Raw genomic sequence first — 23,613 nt, 5'->3', positions numbered from 1 at the left:
TGACGTACATAGCGGCCAGGTTGTCCACGCTGTTGCATTTTGGGATTGCTTATCTGCACTGTTGATGGTTACCACCTGCTTTCAATCCGTGTTAATTACCGACTCTTATTTACCGATTTTCTGGGATTTCTTAATTACCGAGTGCTCCTACATGTCATTTTAATTTTTACCACTTCATATTTACCACTTCATATTTACCGATTCGTTAAGTATGTATTCGGTAAATCTGATTCGGTATTTTAGAATTCGGTAAATATGATTCGGTATTTACCGCCTCATATTTACCGAAAAGTGGTTTTTGGACTCCTACATCTCACTTGTCTGAATACCGGTCGGTAACGGCATATTTACCGAAATTCGGCCATTACCGACCGGTATTTGGCTACCTACATGAGGCCCTCAGTCTCCCTGACTGACTCACTCACTCTCACTGACTCACTCACTCTCACTGACTGACTCACTCACTCTCACTGACTGACTCGCTCACTCTCACTGACTGACTCACTCTCACTGACTCACTCTCTCTCTCACTGACTCACTCACTCTCACTGACTGACTCACTCTCACTGACTGACTCACTCTCACTGACTGACTCTCTCTCTCTCACTGACTGACTCACTCACACTCACTGACTGACTTACTCACTCTCACTGACTGACTCACTCACTCTCACTGACTCACTCACTCTCACTGACTCACTCACTCTCAATGATTTACTCACTCTCACTGACTCACTCACTCACTCTCACTGACTCACTCACTCTCACTGACTCACTCACTCTCACTGACTCACTCACTCTAACTGACTCACTGACTCTCACTGACTCACTGACTCTCACTCACTGACTGACTCACTCTCACTGACTGGCTCACTCTCACTGACTGGCTCACTCTCACTGACTGAGTCACTGCATGACTCACTGGCTGACTCACTGGCTGACTCACTCACTCTCACTGACTGACTCACTCACTCTCACTGACTGACTCACTTACTCTCACTGACTGACTCACTCACTCTCACTGACTGAGACTCACTCTCACTGACTGACACTTACTCTCACTGACTGACACTCACTCTCACTGACTGACACTCACTCTCACTGACTGACTCACGCACTCTCACTGACTGACTCAGTCTCCCTGACTGACTCACTCACTCTCACTGACTGACTCACTCTCACTGACTGACTCACTCACTCTCACTGACTGACTCGCTCACTCTCACTGACTGACTCACTCTCACTGACTCACTCTCTCTCTCACTGACTCACTCACTCTCACTGACTCACTCACTCTCACTGACTGACTCACTCTCACTGATTGACTCACTCTCACTGACTGACTCACTCACTCTCACTGACTGACTCACTCACTCTCACTGACTGACTCACTCTCACTGACTGACTCTCTCTCTCTCTCTCTCTCACTGACTGACTCACTCACACTCACTGAGTGACTCACTCACTCTCACTGACTGACTCACTCACTCTCACTGACTCACTCACTCTCACTGACTCACTCACTCTCAATAATTTACTCACTCTCACTGACTCACTCACTCACTCTCACTGACTCACTCACTCTCACTGACTCACTCACTCTCACTGACTCACTCACTCTAACTGACTCACTGACTCTCACTGACTCAGTGACTCTCACTCACTGACTGACTCACTCTCACTGACTGACTCACTCTCACTGACTGGCTCACTCTCACTGACTGAGTCATTGCATGACTCACTGGCTGGCTCACTGGCTGACTCACTCACTCTCACTGACTGACTCGCTCACTCTCACTGACTCACTGACTCACTCTCACTGACTCACTCACTCTCACTGACTGACTCACTCACTCTCACTGACTGACTCTCTCTCTCTCTCTCACTGACTGACTCACTCACACTCACTGATTGACTCACTCTCACTGACTCACTCACTCTCACTGACTCATTGACTGTCACTGACTCACTGACTGACTCACTCTCACTGACTGACTCACTCTCACTGACTGACTCACTCTCACTGACTGGCTCACTCTCACTGACTGAGTCACTGACTGACCCACTGGCTGACTCACTGGCTGACTCACTCACTCTCACTGACTGACTCACTCACTCTTACTGACTGACTCACTCACTCACTCTCACTGACTGACTCACTTTCTCTCACTGACTGACTCACTCACTCTCACTGACTGACTCACTCACTCTCACTGACTGACTCACTCACTCTCACTGACTGACTCACTCACTCTCACTGACTGAGACTCACTCTCACTGACTGACACTAACTCTCACTGACTGACACTCACTCTCACTGACTGACACTCACTCTCACTGACTGACTCACGTACGCTCACTGACTGACTCAGTCTCCCTGACTGACTGACTCACTCTCACTGACTCACTCACTCTCACTGACTGACTCACTCACTCTCACTGACTGACTCGCTCACTCTCACTGACTGACTCACTCTCACTGACTCACTCTCTCTCTCACTGACTCACTCACTCTCACTGACTGACTCACTCTCACTGACTGACTCACTCTCACTGATTGACTCACTCTCACTGACTGACTCACTCACTCTCACTCACTGACTCACTCACTCTCACTGACTGACTCACTCTCACTGACTGACTCTCTCTCTCTCACTGACTGACTCACTCACACTCACTGACTGACTTACTCACTCTCACTGACTGACTCACTCACTCTCACTGACTCACTCACTCTCACTGACTCACTCACTCTCAATGATTTACACACTCTCACTGACTCACTCACTCACTCTCACTGACTCACTCACTCTCACTGACTCACTCACTCTCACTGACTCACTCACTCTAACTGACTCACTGACTCTCACTGACTCACTGACTCTCACTCACTGACTGACTCACTCTCACTGACTGACTCACTCTCACTGACTGGCTCACTCTCACTGACTGAGTCACTGCATGACTCACTGGCTGACTCACTGGCTGACTCACTCACTCTCACTGACTGACTCACTCACTCTCACTGACTGACTCACTTACTCTCGCTGACTGACTCACTCACTCTCACTGACTGAGACTCACTCTCACTGACTGACACTCACTCTCACTGACTGACACTCACTCTCACTGACTGACACTCACTCTCACTGACTGAGTCACGCACTCTCACTGACTGACTCAGTCTCCCTGACTGACTCACTCACTCTCACTGACTCACTCACTCTCACTGACTGACTCACTCACTCTCACTGACTGACTCGCTCACTCTCACTGACTGACTCACTCTTACTGACTCACTCTCTCTCTCACTGACTCACTCACTCTCACTGACTGACTCACTCTCACTGACTGACTCACTCTCACTGATTGACTCACTCTCACTGACTGACTCACTCACTCTCACTGACTGACTCACTCACTCTCACTGACTGACTCACTCTCACTGACTGACTCTCTCTCTCTCTCTCACTGACTGACTCACTCACACTCACTGACTGACTCACTCACTCTCACTGACTGACTCACTCACTCTCACTGACTCACTCACTCTCACTGACTCACTCACTCTTAATGATTTACTCACTCTCACTGACTCACTTACTCACTCTCACTCACTCACTCACTCACTCTCACTGACTCACTCACTCTCACTGACTCACTCACTCTAACTGACTCACTGACTCTCACTGACTCAGTGACTCTCACTCACTGACTGACTCACTCTTACTGACTGACTCACTCTCACTGACTGGCTCACTCTCACTGACTGAGTCACTGCATGACTCACTGGCTGGCTCACTGGCTGACTCACTCACTCTCACTGACTGACTCACTCACTCTCACTGACTGACTCACTCACTCTCACTGACTGACTCACTGACTCTCACTGACTGACTCACTCTCACTGACTGACTCACTCACTCTCACTGACTGACTCACTCTCACTGACTCACTCTCTCTCTCACTGACTCACTCACTCTCACTGACTCACTCACTCTCACTGACTGACTCACTCTCACTGACTGACTCACTCACTCTCACTGACTGACTCACTCCCTCTCACTGACTAACTCACTCTCACTGACTGACTCTCTCTCTCTCTAACTGACTGACTCACTCACACTCACTGACTGACTCACTCACTCTCACTGACTGACTCACTCACTCTCACTGACTCACTCTCTCTCACTGACTCACTCACTCTCAATGACTCACTCACTCTCACTCTCACTGACTCACTCTCACTGACTCACTTTAATTGACTCACTCTCACTGACTCACTCACTCTCACTGACTCACTCACTCACTGACTCACTCTCACTGACTCACTCTCACTGACTGACTTACTCACTCTCACTGACTGACTGACTCACTCTCACTGACTCGCTCGCTCACTCTCACTGACTGACTCTCACTGACTGACTTACTCTCACTGACACTCACCCACTCTCACACACTAACTGACTCACTCTCACTGACTGACTCCCTCTCACTGACTCACTCTCACTGACTCACTCTCACTGACTGACTCACTCTCACTGACTGACTCACTCTCACTGACTGGCTCACTCTCACTGACTGAGTCACTGACTGACCCACTGGCTGACTCACTGGCTGACTCACTCACTCTCACTGACTCACTCACTCTTACTGACTGACTCACTCACTCACTCTCACTGACTGACTCACTTTCTCTCACTGACTGACTGACTCACTCTCACTGACTGACTCACTCACTCTCACTGACTGACTCACTCACTCTCACTGACTGACTCACTCACTCTCACTGACTGAGACTCACTCTCACTGACTGACACTAACTCTCACTGACTGACACTCACTCTCACTGACTGACACTCACTCTCACTGACTGACTCACGTACTCTCACTGACTGACTCAGGGCCTCATGTAGGTAAATAAATTTTACCGTTTCGTAAATACCGAGCCGTACCGAATCGGTAAATTAGAATCGGTAAGTTATATGTAGGTAAAAAGTCGGTAACAGTTACCGATTCGGTAACATTCGGTAATCAAGAATCGGAATTCACCGAATCGGTAAATACCGAGGTGGTATTTACCTAATCGGTAAATACCGAGGTGGTATATACCGAATCGGAAAATACCGAGGTGGTATTTAGCGAATCGGAAAATACCGAGGATACTACCGCCTTCCCTTTACTAAGTAGCTAATATCATAATTATGCTATAATAGAAGGTCCCTTAGGCTTGAATAGGGGACCCCATACCTCAAAAATCAGCTTAGTGAAATCACATCACAGGAGCATCAGGAGCCTTCTCGCAGGAAGGCTCGTCTTTGGTCTGAATAATAAACATGATGTCTGTGACATGAAAAGCACCAACTTTCAGGTATTTGCAGCTGCGCGTGTGTCATGGCTAAATAGTGGGTCGAACAACCTAGAGTGGAAAACATGCATTGTGGAAAATTCCAGACTGTGTGTCACAGCATGTACAGACCAAGGTCGCTGCGCAGAGCTTGGGATGGTAACAACAGATTGCACTCGTCTGAAGGAAGTCTCGAGTCAGCAGTTTATTCAAGAAAGAACATGTAAACGCAGTGTCGTGTGCAAAGACAAAAAGATGGCTACATAACATTCAACGTGGTTATGCTAACTGAACAATGTATGTACGTATTCAGGGAGAACTCACTACACGCCCCCTTGAGCGAAGCAATATGTAATAGGCAAGAAAAGAGAGAACGCAGAGTTCAGTTTCGTCAGAGCAGAACAAGGCGTAACCAATGCAGCGCCAAAGTCCTAAAGTCCAATTAATTGCAGCATAAAATTCCAAAAAACACAATGCAAGTATAGTAAAAAACTCAAGCCGACCATCAGGAAGAGAAAAAAGAGAAATAAAAGAAATAAATGTTGCGCCAGGGTGCTGTCCAGTAGCACAGGCGCAATGGACGACAATCCAGTTAATCCATGAATGTATAGGCAGCATATGTGGCCACGGCTTCCAACAAAAAATCGTTTGCAGGGCCACTGAAAGTCTCAGCCATCCAATTAAGTAAAGAAAAGGAACATACATGTTCTCCAACCAACGGAGCCTCTAGCACAATGAGAGGGCACCCGGAATGTTCCTCCAAATAGCTCATAGACAAGAAGTCGTAGGCTGCCGCTGAGATGTCCCAATTACCCAGGATACCATGCGCCGCACCACACGCCATGATCCGGACACCAGAACAGGACAACTCGTGAGACACTAAGGGCCTCATCAGTCGATCGAAATCCGGCACCGGAGACACCATGTTGGTCAAGCACAAATCCAGAGGCCATTCAAAGGGACAATCCAGGCAGTGAAATACAGGTTGTACGCAGGTGAAGTAGGAATACCTGAAGGATAATCCATAAGCCAGGCTCAAAGTCGCCAATGGCAAAGTACCATAGAAGTCAAGCATCCTATCACGAAGAAGATGCAGACGGGACAGGTGCTCGTGTGGCACAGAAGGAGCAGCCATTCCGGAGTATGAATAGGAAAAGCAGCACACCTGCCACTAGCGCCAGGAGCAGCGGGACACCTCCACAGATGCTCGAGAAAAGTGAATGAACAAATGCCGGAATTACACCAAAAAATAGTTTGGAAAGAGGTCACGAGACCCGAGGCCACATGTTTAAAAAAATGAGCCAGGCCGGTCGTGGACGAGGCATTGAAAATAGTTTGGATCAAAGAGCCGAAATGCAGGGGGAGGTCAGTATTCAGAGGCGCCTGTACCTCAGTGCGCGTATTAGCAACGTGAAGGACAAATGTTTCACGAGAGGAAGTCAAAGGCACCTCTTTGTGGGACAATAGCGCTCTATTCTGCTCAACTTGTTGAACTCTGCTTTCAAGGTTGGAATCGAAGGCCAGATGGAAACATCCAGCCGCACATGCGGGGGTGGAAAAAGAACAGTATTGCAGCAGACAACTTTATGCGAGACAGTTATGTACGGGATTCCCACTCACATCCCGCAGCAAGCTTCATTATTCAAAATTAAATAAATACCGTTTGCAAGCAGAGTGAAAGAAGGTGTAATCACAGGCACTGGGATACCTCGTAGGACGCACGCAAAATTCGGGGCTTGTACATTGCATGCGCCGTGTACTTGCATGTGCCTATTGTCTCATGTATGAATCCTAGAAGAGTGAGTGCTTAAGCTATTATCTATAACGGCTAAAGCCTTCTCCATGTTTGCTTGGTCAATATCTCTCAATCTGGAAGCCGCCTCACTGTGCGTCAACTTGCAGACTTCGTTGTAAATAGCATACGCCCACCTTTTGGTTCTGCCACCCACTGGACCATTCACAAAATCATTCAATTCGGTATGCACATTGATGGAGTGGGTGGACTTCCTGATCCTGTAGATGTGCTCTGTGTCAGCTGGTGGACAGAGTGGGATGTGTGTACCATCAATGCAGCCAATGACATGGGGGAACTGTGCCATGTGATAAAAGTCAGTTTTAGTTTTCTGCAGTTCAGCCTGTGTGTTGTGGAAGCTGATGTAGTGGTGCATTCTCTGCATCATGGCATCCAGGAAATTCCTGAAGGAACGGGACAGGCAACTCTGGGATACACCACCCACCGCAGCTGTCACCACCTGAGAACTGCCGGATGCCAACAGATGTGGGCTGCAGAGCACCTGCACATGTGGGGGTATGGCGTGCGCCCTTCGTATTGGCTGGTCCAGGAGTGGGTGCAGGTCCCTGATTAAGTCCATGATGGTTTCGGGGTGTAGCCTGTACCTCTCATGTATCTCTGCATCAGTCAGCTGGAATAGTGTGATGCGCTGTCTGTGGATGCGTTCCTCCCGTCGCCAAACCCTCATTCCTGCTGCCTGTAGACGTAGGCGCCTTGCAATGACGTACATAGCGGCCAGGTTGTCCACGCTGTTGCATTTTGGGATTGCTTATCTGCACTGTTGATGGTTACCACCTGCTTTCAATCCGTGTTAATTACCGACTCTTATTTACCGATTTTCTGGGATTTCTTAATTACCGAGTGCTCCTACATGTCATTTTAATTTTTACCACTTCATATTTACCACTTCATATTTACCGATTCGTTAAGTATGTATTCGGTAAATCTGATTCGGTATTTTAGAATTCGGTAAATATGATTCGGTATTTACCGCCTCATATTTACCGAAAAGTGGTTTTTGGACTCCTACATCTCACTTGTCTGAATACCGGTCGGTAACGGCATATTTACCGAAATTCGGCCATTACCGACCGGTATTTGGCTACCTACATGAGGCCCTCAGTCTCCCTGACTGACTCACTCACTCTCACTGACTCACTCACTCTCACTGACTGACTCACTCACTCTCACTGACTGACTCGCTCACTCTCACTGACTGACTCACTCTCACTGACTCACTCTCTCTCTCACTGACTCACTCACTCTCACTGACTGACTCACTCTCACTGACTGACTCACTCTCACTGACTGACTCTCTCTCTCTCACTGACTGACTCACTCACACTCACTGACTGACTTACTCACTCTCACTGACTGACTCACTCACTCTCACTGACTCACTCACTCTCACTGACTCACTCACTCTCAATGATTTACTCACTCTCACTGACTCACTCACTCACTCTCACTGACTCACTCACTCTCACTGACTCACTCACTCTCACTGACTCACTCACTCTAACTGACTCACTGACTCTCACTGACTCACTGACTCTCACTCACTGACTGACTCACTCTCACTGACTGGCTCACTCTCACTGACTGGCTCACTCTCACTGACTGAGTCACTGCATGACTCACTGGCTGACTCACTGGCTGACTCACTCACTCTCACTGACTGACTCACTCACTCTCACTGACTGACTCACTTACTCTCACTGACTGACTCACTCACTCTCACTGACTGAGACTCACTCTCACTGACTGACACTTACTCTCACTGACTGACACTCACTCTCACTGACTGACACTCACTCTCACTGACTGACTCACGCACTCTCACTGACTGACTCAGTCTCCCTGACTGACTCACTCACTCTCACTGACTCACTCACTCTCACTGACTGACTCACTCACTCTCACTGACTGACTCGCTCACTCTCACTGACTGACTCACTCTCACTGACTCACTCTCTCTCTCACTGACTGACTCACTCTCACTGACTGACTCACTCTCACTGACTGACTCACTCTCACTGATTGACTCACTCTCACTGACTGACTCACTCACTCTCACTGACTGACTCACTCACTCTCACTGACTGACTCACTCTCACTGACTGACTCTCTCTCTCTCTCTCTCTCACTGACTGACTCACTCACACTCACTGACTGACTCACTCACTCTCACTGACTGACTCACTTACTCTCACTGACTCACTCACTCTCACTGACTCACTCACTCTCAATAATTTACTCACTCTCACTGACTCACTCACTCACTCTCACTGACTCACTCACTCACTCTCACTGACTCACTCACTCTCACTGACTCACTCACTCTAACTGACTCACTGACTCTCACTGACTCAGTGACTCTCACTCACTGACTGACTCACTCTCACTGACTGACTCACTCTCACTGACTGGCTCACTCTCACTGACTGAGTCATTGCATGACTCACTGGCTGGCTCACTGGCTGACTCACTCACTCTCACTGACTGACTCACTCACTCTCACTGACTCACTGACTCACTCTCACTGACTCACTCACTCTCACTGACTCACTCACTCACTCTCACTGACTGACTCGCTCACTCTCACTGACTGACTCACTCTCTCTGACTCACTCTCTCTCTCTTACTGACTCACTCACTCTCACTGACTAACTCACTCTCACTGACTGGCCCACTCTCACTGACTGAGTCACTGACTGACTCACTGGCTGACTCACTGGCTGACTCACTCACTCTCACTGACTGACTCACTCACTCTCATTGACTGACTCACTCACTCACTCTCACTGACTGACTCACTCACTCTCACTGACTGACTCACTTACTCTCACTGACTGACTCACTCACTCTCACTGACTCACTCACTCTCACTGACTGACTCACTCACTCTCACTGACTGACTCGCTCACTCTCACTGACTGACTCACTCTCTCTCTCACTGACTCACTCACTCTCACTGACTGATTCACTCTCACTGACTGACTCACTCTCACTGACTGACTCGCTCACTCTCACTGACTGACTCACTCTCACTGACTCACTCTCTCTCTCACTGACTCACTCACTCTCACTGACTGACTCACTCTCACTGACTGACTCACTCTCACTGACTGACTCTCTCTCTCTCACTGACTGACTCACTCACACTCACTGACTGACTTACTCACTCTCACTGACTGACTCACTCACTCTCACTGACTCACTCACTCTCACTGACTCACTCACTCTCAATGATTTACTCACTCTCACTGACTCACTCACTCACTCTCACTGACTCACTCACTCTCACTGACTCACTCACTCTCACTGACTCACTCACTCTAACTGACTCACTGACTCTCACTGACTCACTGACTCTCACTCACTGACTGACTCACTCTCACTGACTGGCTCACTCTCACTGACTGGCTCACTCTCACTGACTGAGTCACTGCATGACTCACTGGCTGACTCACTGGCTGACTCACTCACTCTCACTGACTGACTCACTCACTCTCACTGACTGACTCACTTACTCTCACTGACTGACTCACTCACTCTCACTGACTGAGACTCACTCTCACTGACTGACACTTACTCTCACTGACTGACACTCACTCTCACTGACTGACACTCACTCTCACTGACTGACTCACGCACTCTCACTGACTGACTCAGTCTCCCTGACTGACTCACTCACTCTCACTGACTGACTCACTCTCACTGACTGACTCACTCACTCTCACTGACTGACTCGCTCACTCTCACTGACTGACTCACTCTCACTGACTCACTCTCTCTCTCACTGACTCACTCACTCTCACTGACTCACTCACTCTCACTGACTGACTCACTCTCACTGATTGACTCACTCTCACTGACTGACTCACTCACTCTCACTGACTGACTCACTCACTCTCACTGACTGACTCACTCTCACTGACTGACTCTCTCTCTCTCTCTCTCTCACTGACTGACTCACTCACACTCACTGAGTGACTCACTCACTCTCACTGACTGACTCACTCACTCTCACTGACTCACTCACTCTCACTGACTCACTCACTCTCAATAATTTACTCACTCTCACTGACTCACTCACTCACTCTCACTGACTCACTCACTCTCACTGACTCACTCACTCTCACTGACTCACTCACTCTAACTGACTCACTGACTCTCACTGACTCAGTGACTCTCACTCACTGACTGACTCACTCTCACTGACTGACTCACTCTCACTGACTGGCTCACTCTCACTGACTGAGTCATTGCATGACTCACTGGCTGGCTCACTGGCTGACTCACTCACTCTCACTGACTGACTCGCTCACTCTCACTGACTCACTGACTCACTCTCACTGACTCACTCACTCTCACTGACTGACTCACTCACTCTCACTGACTGACTCTCTCTCTCTCTCTCACTGACTGACTCACTCACACTCACTGATTGACTCACTCTCACTGACTCACTCACTCTCACTGACTCACTGACTGTCACTGACTCACTGACTGACTCACTCTCACTGACTGACTCACTCTCACTGACTGACTCACTCTCACTGACTGGCTCACTCTCACTGACTGAGTCACTGACTGACCCACTGGCTGACTCACTGGCTGACTCACTCACTCTCACTGACTGACTCACTCACTCTTACTGACTGACTCACTCACTCACTCTCACTGACTGACTCACTTTCTCTCACTGACTGACTCACTCACTCTCACTGACTGACTCACTCACTCTCACTGACTGACTCACTCACTCTCACTGACTGACTCACTCACTCTCACTGACTGAGACTCACTCTCACTGACTGACACTAACTCTCACTGACTGACACTCACTCTCACTGACTGACTCACTCACTCTCACTGAATGACTCACTCTCACTGACACTCACCCACTCTCACACACTGACTAACTCACTCTCACTGACTGACTCACTCACTCTCACTGACTGACTCACTCACTCTCACTGACTGACTCGCTCACTCTCACTGACTGACTCACTCTCACTGACTCACTCTCTCTCACTGACTCACTCACTCTCACTGACTGACTCACTCTCACTGACTGACTCACTCTCACTGATTGACTCACTCTCACTGACTGACTCACTCACTCTCACTCACTGACTCACTCACTCTCACTGACTGACTCACTCTCACTGACTGACTCTCTCTCTCTCACTGACTGACTCACTCACACTCACTGACTGACTTACTCACTCTCACTGACTGACTCACTCACTCTCACTGACTCACTCACTCTCACTGACTCACTCACTCTCAATGATTTACACACTCTCACTGACTCACTCACTCACTCTCACTGACTCACTCACTCTCACTGACTCACTCACTCTCACTGACTCACTCACTCTAACTGACTCACTGACTCTCACTGACTCACTGACTCTCACTCACTGACTGACTCACTCTCACTGACTGACTCACTCTCACTGACTGGCTCACTCTCACTGACTGAGTCACTGCATGACTCACTGGCTGACTCACTGGCTGACTCACTCACTCTCACTGACTGACTCACTCACTCTCACTGACTGACTCACTTACTCTCGCTGACTGACTCACTCACTCTCACTGACTGAGACTCACTCTCACTGACTGACACTCACTCTCACTGACTGACACTCACTCTCACTGACTGACACTCACTCTCACTGACTGAGTCACGCACTCTCACTGACTGACTCAGTCTCCCTGACTGACTCACTCACTCTCACTGACTCACTCACTCTCACTGACTGACTCACTCACTCTCACTGACTGACTCGCTCACTCTCACTGACTGACTCACTCTTACTGACTCACTCTCTCTCTCACTGACTCACTCACTCTCACTGACTGACTCACTCTCACTGACTGACTCACTCTCACTGATTGACTCACTCTCACTGACTGACTCACTCACTCTCACTGACTGACTCACTCACTCTCACTGACTGACTCACTCTCACTGACTGACTCTCTCTCTCTCTCTCACTGACTGACTCACTCACACTCACTGACTGACTCACTCACTCTCACTGACTGACTCACTCACTCTCACTGACTCACTCACTCTCACTGACTCACTCACTCTCAATGATTTACTCACTCTCACTGACTCACTCACTCACACTCACTGACTCACTCACTCTCACTGACTGACTCACTCACTCTCACTGACTGACTCGCTCACTCTCACTGACTGACTCACTCTCACTGACTCACTCTCTCTCTCACTGACTCACTCACTCTCACTGACTGACTCACTCTCACTGACTGACTCACTCTCACTGACTGAGTCACTGGCTGACTCACTGGCTGACTCACTGGCTGACTCACTCACTCTCACTGACTGACTTACTCACTCTCACTGACTGACTCACTCACTCTCACTGACTGACTCACTCACTCTCACTGACTGACTCGCTCACTCTCACTGACTGACTCACTCTCACTGACTCACTCTCTCTCTCACTGACTCACTCACTCTCACTGACTGACTCACTCTCACTGACTGACTCACTCTCACTGATTGACTCATTCTAACTGACTGACTGACTCACTCTCACTGACTGACTCACTCACTCTCACTGACTGACTCACTCTCACTGACTCACTCTCTCTCTCACTGACTCACTCACTCTCACTGACTCACTCACTCTCACTGACTGACTCACTCTCACTGACTGACTCACTCACTCTCACTGACTGACTCACTCCCTCTCACTGACTAACTCACTCTCACTGACTGACTCTCTCTCTCTCTAACTGACTGACTCACTCACACTCACTGACTGACTCACTCACTCTCACTGACTGACTCACTCACTCTCACTGACTCACTCTCTCTCACTGACTCACTCACTCTCAATGACTCACTCACTCTCACTCTCACTGACTCACTCTCACTGACTCACTTTAATTGACTCACTCTCACTGACTCACTCACTCTCACTGACTCACTCACTCACTGACTCACTCTCACTGACTCACTCTCACTGACTGACTTACTCACTCTCACTGACTGACTGACTCACTCTCACTGACTCGCTCGCTCACTCTCACTGACTGACTCTCACTGACTGACTTACTCTCACTGACACTCACCCACTCTCACACACTAACTGACTCACTCTCACTGACTGACTCCCTCTCACTGACTCACTCTCACTGACTCACTCTCACTGACTGACTCACTCTCACTGACTGACTCACTCTCACTGACTGGCTCACTCTCACTGACTGAGTCACTGACTGACCCACTGGCTGACTCACTGGCTGACTCACTCACTCTCACTGACTCACTCACTCTTACTGACTGACTCACTCACTCACTCTCACTGACTGACTCACTTTCTCTCACTGACTGACTGACTCACTCTCACTGACTGACTCACTCACTCTCACTGACTGACTCACTCACTCTCACTGACTGACTCACTCACTCTCACTGACTGAGACTCACTCTCACTGACTGACACTAACTCTCACTGACTGACACTCACTCTCACTGACTGACACTCACTCTCACTGACTGACTCACGTACTCTCACTGACTGACTCAGGGCCTCATGTAGGTAAATAAATTTTACCGTTTCGTAAATACCGAGCCGTACCGAATCGGTAAATTAGAATCGGTAAGTTATATGTAGGTAAAAATTCGGTAACAGTTACCGATTCGGTAACATTCGGTAATCAAGAATCGGAATTCACCGAATCGGTAAATACCGAGGTGGTATTTACCTAATCGGTAAATACCGAGGTGGTATATACCGAATCGGAAAATACCGAGGTGGTATTTAGCGAATCGGAAAATACCGAGGATACTACCGCCTTCCCTTTACTAAGTAGCTAATATCATAATTATGCTATAATAGAAGGTCCCTTAGGCTTGAATAGGGGACCCCATACCTCAAAAATCAGCTTAGTGAAATCACATCACAGGAGCATCAGGAGCCTTCTCGCAGGAAGGCTCGTCTTCGGTCTGAATAATAAACATGATGTCTGTGACATGAAAAGCACCAACTTTCAGGTATTTGCAGCTGCGCGTGTGTCATGGCTAAATAGTGGGTCGAACAACCTAGAGTGGAAAACATGCATTGTGGAAAATTCCAGACTGTGTGTCACAGCATGTACAGACCAAGGTCGCTGCGCAGAGCTTGGGATGGTAACAACAGATTGCACTCGTCTGAAGGAAGTCTCGAGTCAGCAGTTTATTCAAGAAAGAACATGTAAACGCAGTGTCGTGTGCAAAGACAAAAAGATGGCTACATAACATTCAACGTGGTTATGCTAACTGAACAATGTATGTACGTATTCAGGGAGAACTCACTACACGCCCCCTTGAGCGAAGCAATATGTAATAGGCAAGAAAAGAGAGAACGCAGAGTTCAGTTTCGTCAGAGCAGAACAAGGCGTAACCAATGCAGCGCCAAAGTCCTAAAGTCCAATTAATTGCAGCATAAAATTCCAAAAAACACAATGCAAGTATAGTAAAAAACTCAAGCCGACCATCAGGAAGAGAAAAAAGAGAAATAAAAGAAATAAATGTTGCGCCAGGGTGCTGTCCAGTAGCACAGGCGCAATGGACGACAATCCAGTTAATCCATGAATGTATAGGCAGCATATGTGGCCACGGCTTCCAACAAAAAATCGTTTGCAGGGCCACTGAAAGTCTCAGCCATCCAATTAAGTAAAGAAAAGGAACATACATGTTCTCCAACCAACGGAGCCTCTAGCACAATGAGAGGGCACCCGGAATGTTCCTCCAAATAGCTCATAGACAAGAAGTCGTAGGCTGCCGCTGAGATGTCCCAATTACCCAGGATACCATGCGCCGCACCACACGCCATGATCCGGACACCAGAACAGGACAACTCGTGAGACACTAAGGGCCTCATCAGTCGATCGAAATCCGGCACCGGAGACACCATGTTGGTCAAGCACAAATCCAGAGGCCATTCAAAGGGACAATCCAGGCAGTGAAATACAGGTTGTACGCAGGTGAAGTAGGAATACCTGAAGGATAATCCATAAGCCAGGCTCAAAGTCGCCAATGGCAAAGTACCATAGAAGTCAAGCATCCTATCACGAAGAAGATGCAGACGGGACAGGTGCTCGTGTGGCACAGAAGGAGCAGCCATTCCGGAGTATGAATAGGAAAAGCAGCACACCTGCCACTAGCGCCAGGAGCAGCGGGACACCTCCACAGATGCTCGAGAAAAGTGAATGAACAAATGCCGGAATTACACCAAAAAATAGTTTGGAAAGAGGTCACGAGACCCGAGGCCACATGTTTAAAAAAATGAGCCAGGCCGGTCGTGGACGAGGCATTGAAAATAGTTTGGATCAAAGAGCCGAAATGCAGGGGGAGGTCAGTATTCAGAGGCGCCTGTACCTCAGTGCGCGTATTAGCAACGTGAAGGACAAATGTTTCACGAGAGGAAGTCAAAGGCACCTCTTTGTGGGACAATAGCGCTCTATTCTGCTCAACTTGTTGAACTCTGCTTTCAAGGTTGGAATCGAAGGCCAGATGGAAACATCCAGCCGCACATGCGGGGGTGGAAAAAGAACAGTATTGCAGCAGACAACTTTATGCGAGACAGTTATGTACGGGATTCCCACTCACATCCCGCAGCAAGCTTCATTATTCAAAATTAAATAAATACCGTTTGCAAGCAGAGTGAAAGAAGGTGTAATCACAGGCACTGGGATACCTCGTAGGACGCACGCAAAATTCGGGGCTTGTACATTGCATGCGCCGTGTACTTGCATGTGCCTATTGTCTCATGTATGAATCCTAGAAGAGTGAGTGCTTAAGCTATTATCTATAACGGCTAAAGCCTTCTCCATGTTTGCTTGGTCAATATCTCTCAATCTGGAAGCCGCCTCACTGTGCGTCAACTTGCAGACTTCGTTGTAAATAGCATACGCCCACCTTTTGGTTCTGCCACCCACTGGACCATTCACAAAATCATTCAATTCGGTATGCACATTGATGGAGTGGGTGGACTTCCTGATCCTGTAGATGTGCTCTGTGTCAGCTGGTGGACAGAGTGGGATGTGTGTACCATCAATGCAGCCAATGACATGGGGGAACTGTGCCATGTGATAAAAGTCAGTTTTAGTTTTCTGCAGTTCAGCCTGTGTGTTGTGGAAGCTGATGTAGTGGTGCATTCTCTGCATCATGGCATCCAGGAAATTCCTGAAGGAACGGGACAGGCAACTCTGGGATACACCACCCACCGCAGCTGTCACCACCTGAGAACTGCCGGATGCCAACAGATGTGGGCTGCAGAGCACCTGCACATGTGGGGGTATGGCGTGCGCCCTTCGTATTGGCTGGTCCAGGAGTGGGTGCAGGTCCCTGATTAAGTCCATGATGGTTTCGGGGTGTAGCCTGTACCTCTCATGTATCTCTGCATCAGTCAGCTGGAATAGTGTGATGCGCTGTCTGTGGATGCGTTCCTCCCGTCGCCAAACCCTCAGTCCTGCTGCCTGTAGACGTAGGCGCCTTGCAATGACGTACATAGCGGCCAGGTTGTCCACGCTGTTGCATTTTGGGATTGCTTATCTGCACTGTTGATGGTTACCACCTGCTTTCAATCCGTGTTAATTACCGACTCTTATTTACCGATTTTCTGGGATTTCTTAATTACCGAGTGCTCCTACATGTCATTTTAATTTTTACCACTTCATATTTACCACTTCATATTTACCGATTCGTTAAGTATGTATTCGGTAAATCTGATTCGGTATTTTAGAATTCGGTAAATATGATTCGGTATTTACCGCCTCATATTTACCGAAAAGTGGTTTTTGGACTCCTACATCTCACTTGTCTGAATACCGGTCGGTAACGGCATATTTACCGAAATTCGGCCATTACCGACCGGTATTTGGCTACCTACATGAGGCCCTCAGTCTCCCTGACTGACTCACTCACTCTCACTGACTCACTCACTCTCACTGACTGACTCACTCACTCTCACTGACTGACTCGCTCACTCTCACTGACTGACTCACTCTCACTGACTCACTCTCTCTCTCACTGACTCACTCACTCTCACTGACTGACTCACTCTCACTGACTGACTCACTCTCACTGACTGACTCTCTCTCTCTCACTGACTGACTCACTCACACTCACTGACTGACTTACTCACTCTCACTGACTGACTCACTCACTCTCACTGACTCACTCACTCTCACTGACTCACTCACTCTCAATGATTTACTCACTCTCACTGACTCACTCACTCACTCTCACTGACTCACTCACTCTCACTGACTCACTCACTCTCACTGACTCACTCACTCTAACTGACTCACTGACTCTCACTGACTCACTGACTCTCACTCACTGACTGACTCACTCTCACTGACTGGCTCACTCTCACTGACTGGCTCACTCTCACTGACTGAGTCACTGCATGACTCACTGGCTGACTCACTGGCTGACTCACTCACTCTCACTGACTGACTCACTCACTCTCACTGACTGACTCACTTACTCTCACTGACTGACTCACTCACTCTCACTGACTGAGACTCACTCTCACTGACTGACACTTACTCTCACTGACTGACACTCACTCTCACTGACTGACACTCACTCTCACTGACTGACTCACGCACTCTCACTGACTGACTCAGTCTCCCTGACTGACTCACTCACTCTCACTGACTCACTCACTCTCACTGACTGACTCACTCACTCTCACTGACTGACTCGCTCACTCTCACTGACTGACTCACTCTCACTGACTCACTCTCTCTCTCACTGACTCACTCACTCTCACTGACTCACTCACTCTCACTGACTGACTCACTCTCACTGATTGACTCACTCTCACTGACTGACTCACTCACTCTCACTGACTGACTCACTCACTCTCACTGACTGACTCACTCTCACTGACTGACTCTCTCTCTCTCTCTCTCTCACTGACTGACTCACTCACACTCACTGAGTGACTCACTCACTCTCACTGACTGACTCACTCACTCTCACTGACTCACTCACTCTCACTGACTCACTCACTCTCAATAATTTACTCACTCTCACTGACTCACTCACTCACTCTCACTGACTCACTCACTCACTCTCACTGACTCACTCACTCTCACTGACTCACTCACTCTAACTGACTCACTGACTCTCACTGACTCAGTGACTCTCACTCACTGACTGACTCACTCTCACTGACTGACTCACTCTCACTGACTGGCTCACTCTCACTGACTGAGTCATTGCATGACTCACTGGCTGGCTCACTGGCTGACTCACTCACTCTCACTGACTGACTCGCTCACTCTCACTGACTCACTGACTCACTCTCACTGACTCACTCACTCTCACTGACTGACTCACTCACTCTCACTGACTGACTCTCTCTCTCTCTCTCACTGACTGACTCACTCACACTCACTGATTGACTCACTCTCACTGACTCACTCACTCTCACTGACTCACTGACTGTCACTGACTCACTGACTGACTCACTCTCACTGACTGACTCACTCTCACTGACTGACTCACTCTCACTGACTGGCTCACTCTCACTGACTGAGTCACTGACTGACCCACTGGCTGACTCACTGGCTGACTCACTCACTCTCACTGACTGACTCACTCACTCTTACTGACTGACTCACTCACTCACTCTCACTGACTGACTCACTTTCTCTCACTGACTGACTCACTCACTCTCACTGACTGACTCACTCACTCTCACTGACTGACTCACTCACTCTCACTGACTGACTCACTCACTCTCACTGACTGAGACTCACTCTCACTGACTGACACTAACTCTCACTGACTGACACTCACTCTCACTGACTGACACTCACTCTCACTGACTGACTCACGTACGCTCACTGACTGACTCAGTCTCCCTGACTGACTGACTCACTCTCACTGACTCACTCACTCTCACTGACTGACTCACTCACTCTCACTGACTGACTCGCTCACTCTCACTGACTGACTCACTCTCACTGACTCACTCTCTCTCTCACTGACTCACTCACTCTCACTGACTGACTCACTCTCACTGACTGACTCACTCTCACTGATTGACTCACTCTCACTGACTGACTCACTCACTCTCACTCACTGACTCACTCACTCTCACTGACTGACTCACTCTCACTGACTGACTCTCTCTCTCTCACTGACTGACTCACTCACACTCACTGACTGACTTACTCACTCTCACTGACTGACTCACTCACTCTCACTGACTCACTCACTCTCACTGACTCACTCACTCTCAATGATTTACACACTCTCACTGACTCACTCACTCACTCTCACTGACTCACTCACTCTCACTGACTCACTCACTCTCACTGACTCACTCACTCTAACTGACTCACTGACTCTCACTGACTCACTGACTCTCACTCACTGACTGACTCACTCTCACTGACTGACTCACTCTCACTGACTGGCTCACTCTCACTGACTGAGTCACTGCATGACTCACTGGCTGACTCACTGGCTGACTCACTCACTCTCACTGACTGACTCACTCACTCTCACTGACTGACTCACTTACTCTCGCTGACTGACTCACTCACTCTCACTGACTGAGACTCACTCTCACTGACTGACACTCACTCTCACTGACTGACACTCACTCTCACTGACTGACACTCACTCTCACTGACTGAGTCACGCACTCTCACTGACTGACTCAGTCTCCCTGACTGACTCACTCACTCTCACTGACTCACTCACTCTCACTGACTGACTCACTCACTCTCACTGACTGACTCGCTCACTCTCACTGACTGACTCACTCTTACTGACTCACTCTCTCTCTCACTGACTCACTCACTCTCACTGACTGACTCACTCTCACTGACTGACTCACTCTCACTGATTGACTCACTCTCACTGACTGACTCACTCACTCTCACTGACTGACTCACTCACTCTCACTGACTGACTCACTCTCACTGACTGACTCTCTCTCTCTCTCTCACTGACTGACTCACTCACACTCACTGACTGACTCACTCACTCTCACTGACTGACTCACTCACTCTCACTGACTCACTCACTCTCACTGACTCACTCACTCTCAATGATTTACTCACTCTCACTGACTCACTTACTCACTCTCACTCACTCACTCACTCACTCTCACTGACTCACTCACTCTCACTGACTCACTCACTCTAACTGACTCACTGACTCTCACTGACTCAGTGACTCTCACTCACTGACTGACTCACTCTTACTGACTGACTCACTCTCACTGACTGGCTCACTCTCACTGACTGAGTCACTGCATGACTCACTGGCTGGCTCACTGGCTGACTCACTCACTCTCACTGACTGACTCACTTACTCTCACTGACTGACTCACTCACTCTCACTGACTGACTCACTTACTCTCACTGACTGACTCACTCTCACTGACTGACTCACTCACTCTCACTGACTGACTCACTCTCACTGACTCACTCTCTCTCTCACTGACTCACTCACTCTCACTGACTCACTCACTCTCACTGACTGACTCACTCTCACTGACTGACTCACTCACTCTCACTGACTGACTCACTCCCTCTCACTGACTAACTCACTCTCACTGACTGACTCTCTCTCTCTCTAACTGACTGACTCACTCACACTCACTGACTGACTCACTCACTCTCACTGACTGACTCACTCACTCTCACTGACTCACTCACTCTCACTGACTCACTCACTCTCAATGACTCACTCACTCTCACTGACTCACTCACTCACTCTCACTGACTCACTCACTCACTCTCACTGACTCACTCAGTCTCACTGACTCACTCACTCTAACTGACTCACTGACTCTCACTGACTCACTGACTCTCACTCACTGACTGACTCACTCTTACTGACTGACTCACTCTCACTGACTGGCTCACTCTCACTGACTGAGTCACTGCATGACTCATTGGCTGACTCACTGGCTGACTCACTCACTCTCACTGACTGACTCACTCACTCACTCTCACTGACTGACTCACTCACTCGCACTGACTGACTCACTTACTCTCACTGACTGACTCCCTCTCACTGACTGACTCACTCACTCTCACTGACTGACTCACTCACTCTCACTGACTGACTCACTCACTCTCACTGACTGAGACTCACTCTCACTGACTGAAACTCACTCTCACTGACTGACACTCACTCTCACTGACTGACTCACTCACTCTCACTGACTGACTCACTCTCACTGACTCACTCTCTCTCTCACTGACTCACTCACTCTCACTGACTGACTCACTCTCACTGACTCACTCACTCTCACTGACTCACTCACTCTCACTGACTGACTCACTCACTCTCACTGACTGACTCACTCACTCTCACTGACTCACTCACTCACTCTCACTGACTCACTCACTCTCACTGACTGACTCACTCACTCTCACTGACTGACTCGCTCACTCTCACTGACTGACTCACTCTCTCTGACTCACTCTCTCTCTTACTGACTCACTCACTCTCACTGACTAACTCACTCTCACTGACTGGCCTACTCTCACTGACTGAGTCACTGACTGACTCACTGGCTGACTCACTGGCTGACTCACTCACTCTCACTGACTGACTCACTCACTCTCATTGACTGACTCACTCACTCTCACTGACTGACTCACTCACTCTCACTGACTGACTTACTTACTCTCACTGACTGACTCACTCACTCTCACTGACTCACTCACTCTCACTGACTGACTCACTCACTCTCACTGACTGACTCGCTCACTCTCACTGACTGACTCACTCTCTCTCTCACTGACTCACTCACTCTCACTGACTGACTCACTCTCACTGACTGACTCACTCTCACTGACTGACTCACTCACTCTCACTGACTGACTCACTCACTCTCACTGACTGACTCGCTCACTCCCACTGACTGACTCACTCTCTCTCTCACTGACTCACTCACTCTCACTGACAGACTCACTCTCACTGACTGACTCACTCTCACTGACTGACTCACTCACTCTCACTGACTGACTCATTCACTCTCACTGACTGACTCACTCTCACTGCCTGACTCTCTCTCTCTCACTGACTGACTCACTCACACTCACTGACTGACTCACTCACTCTCACTGACTCACTCACTCTCACTGACTCACTGACTGTCACTGACTCACTGACTGACTCACTCTCACTGACTGACTCACTCTCACTGACTGACTCACTCTGACTGACTCACTCACTCTAACTGACTCACTGACTCTCACTGACTCAGTGACTCTCACTCACTGACTGACTCACTCTTACTGACTGACTCACTCTCACTGACTGGCTCACTCTCACTGACTGAGTCACTGCATGACTCACTGGCTGGCTCACTGGCTGACTCACTCACTCTCACTGACTGACTCACTCACTCTCACTGACTGACTCACTCACTCTCACTGACTGACTCACTTAC

Source organism: Triturus cristatus, chromosome 1_1, assembly GCF_964204655.1.
Source record: "Triturus cristatus chromosome 1_1, aTriCri1.1, whole genome shotgun sequence".
Taxonomy (NCBI): Eukaryota; Metazoa; Chordata; class Amphibia; order Caudata; family Salamandridae; genus Triturus; species Triturus cristatus.
The sequence above is the reverse complement of the archived record's forward strand: the minus strand, read 5'-3'. Positions refer to the sequence as shown.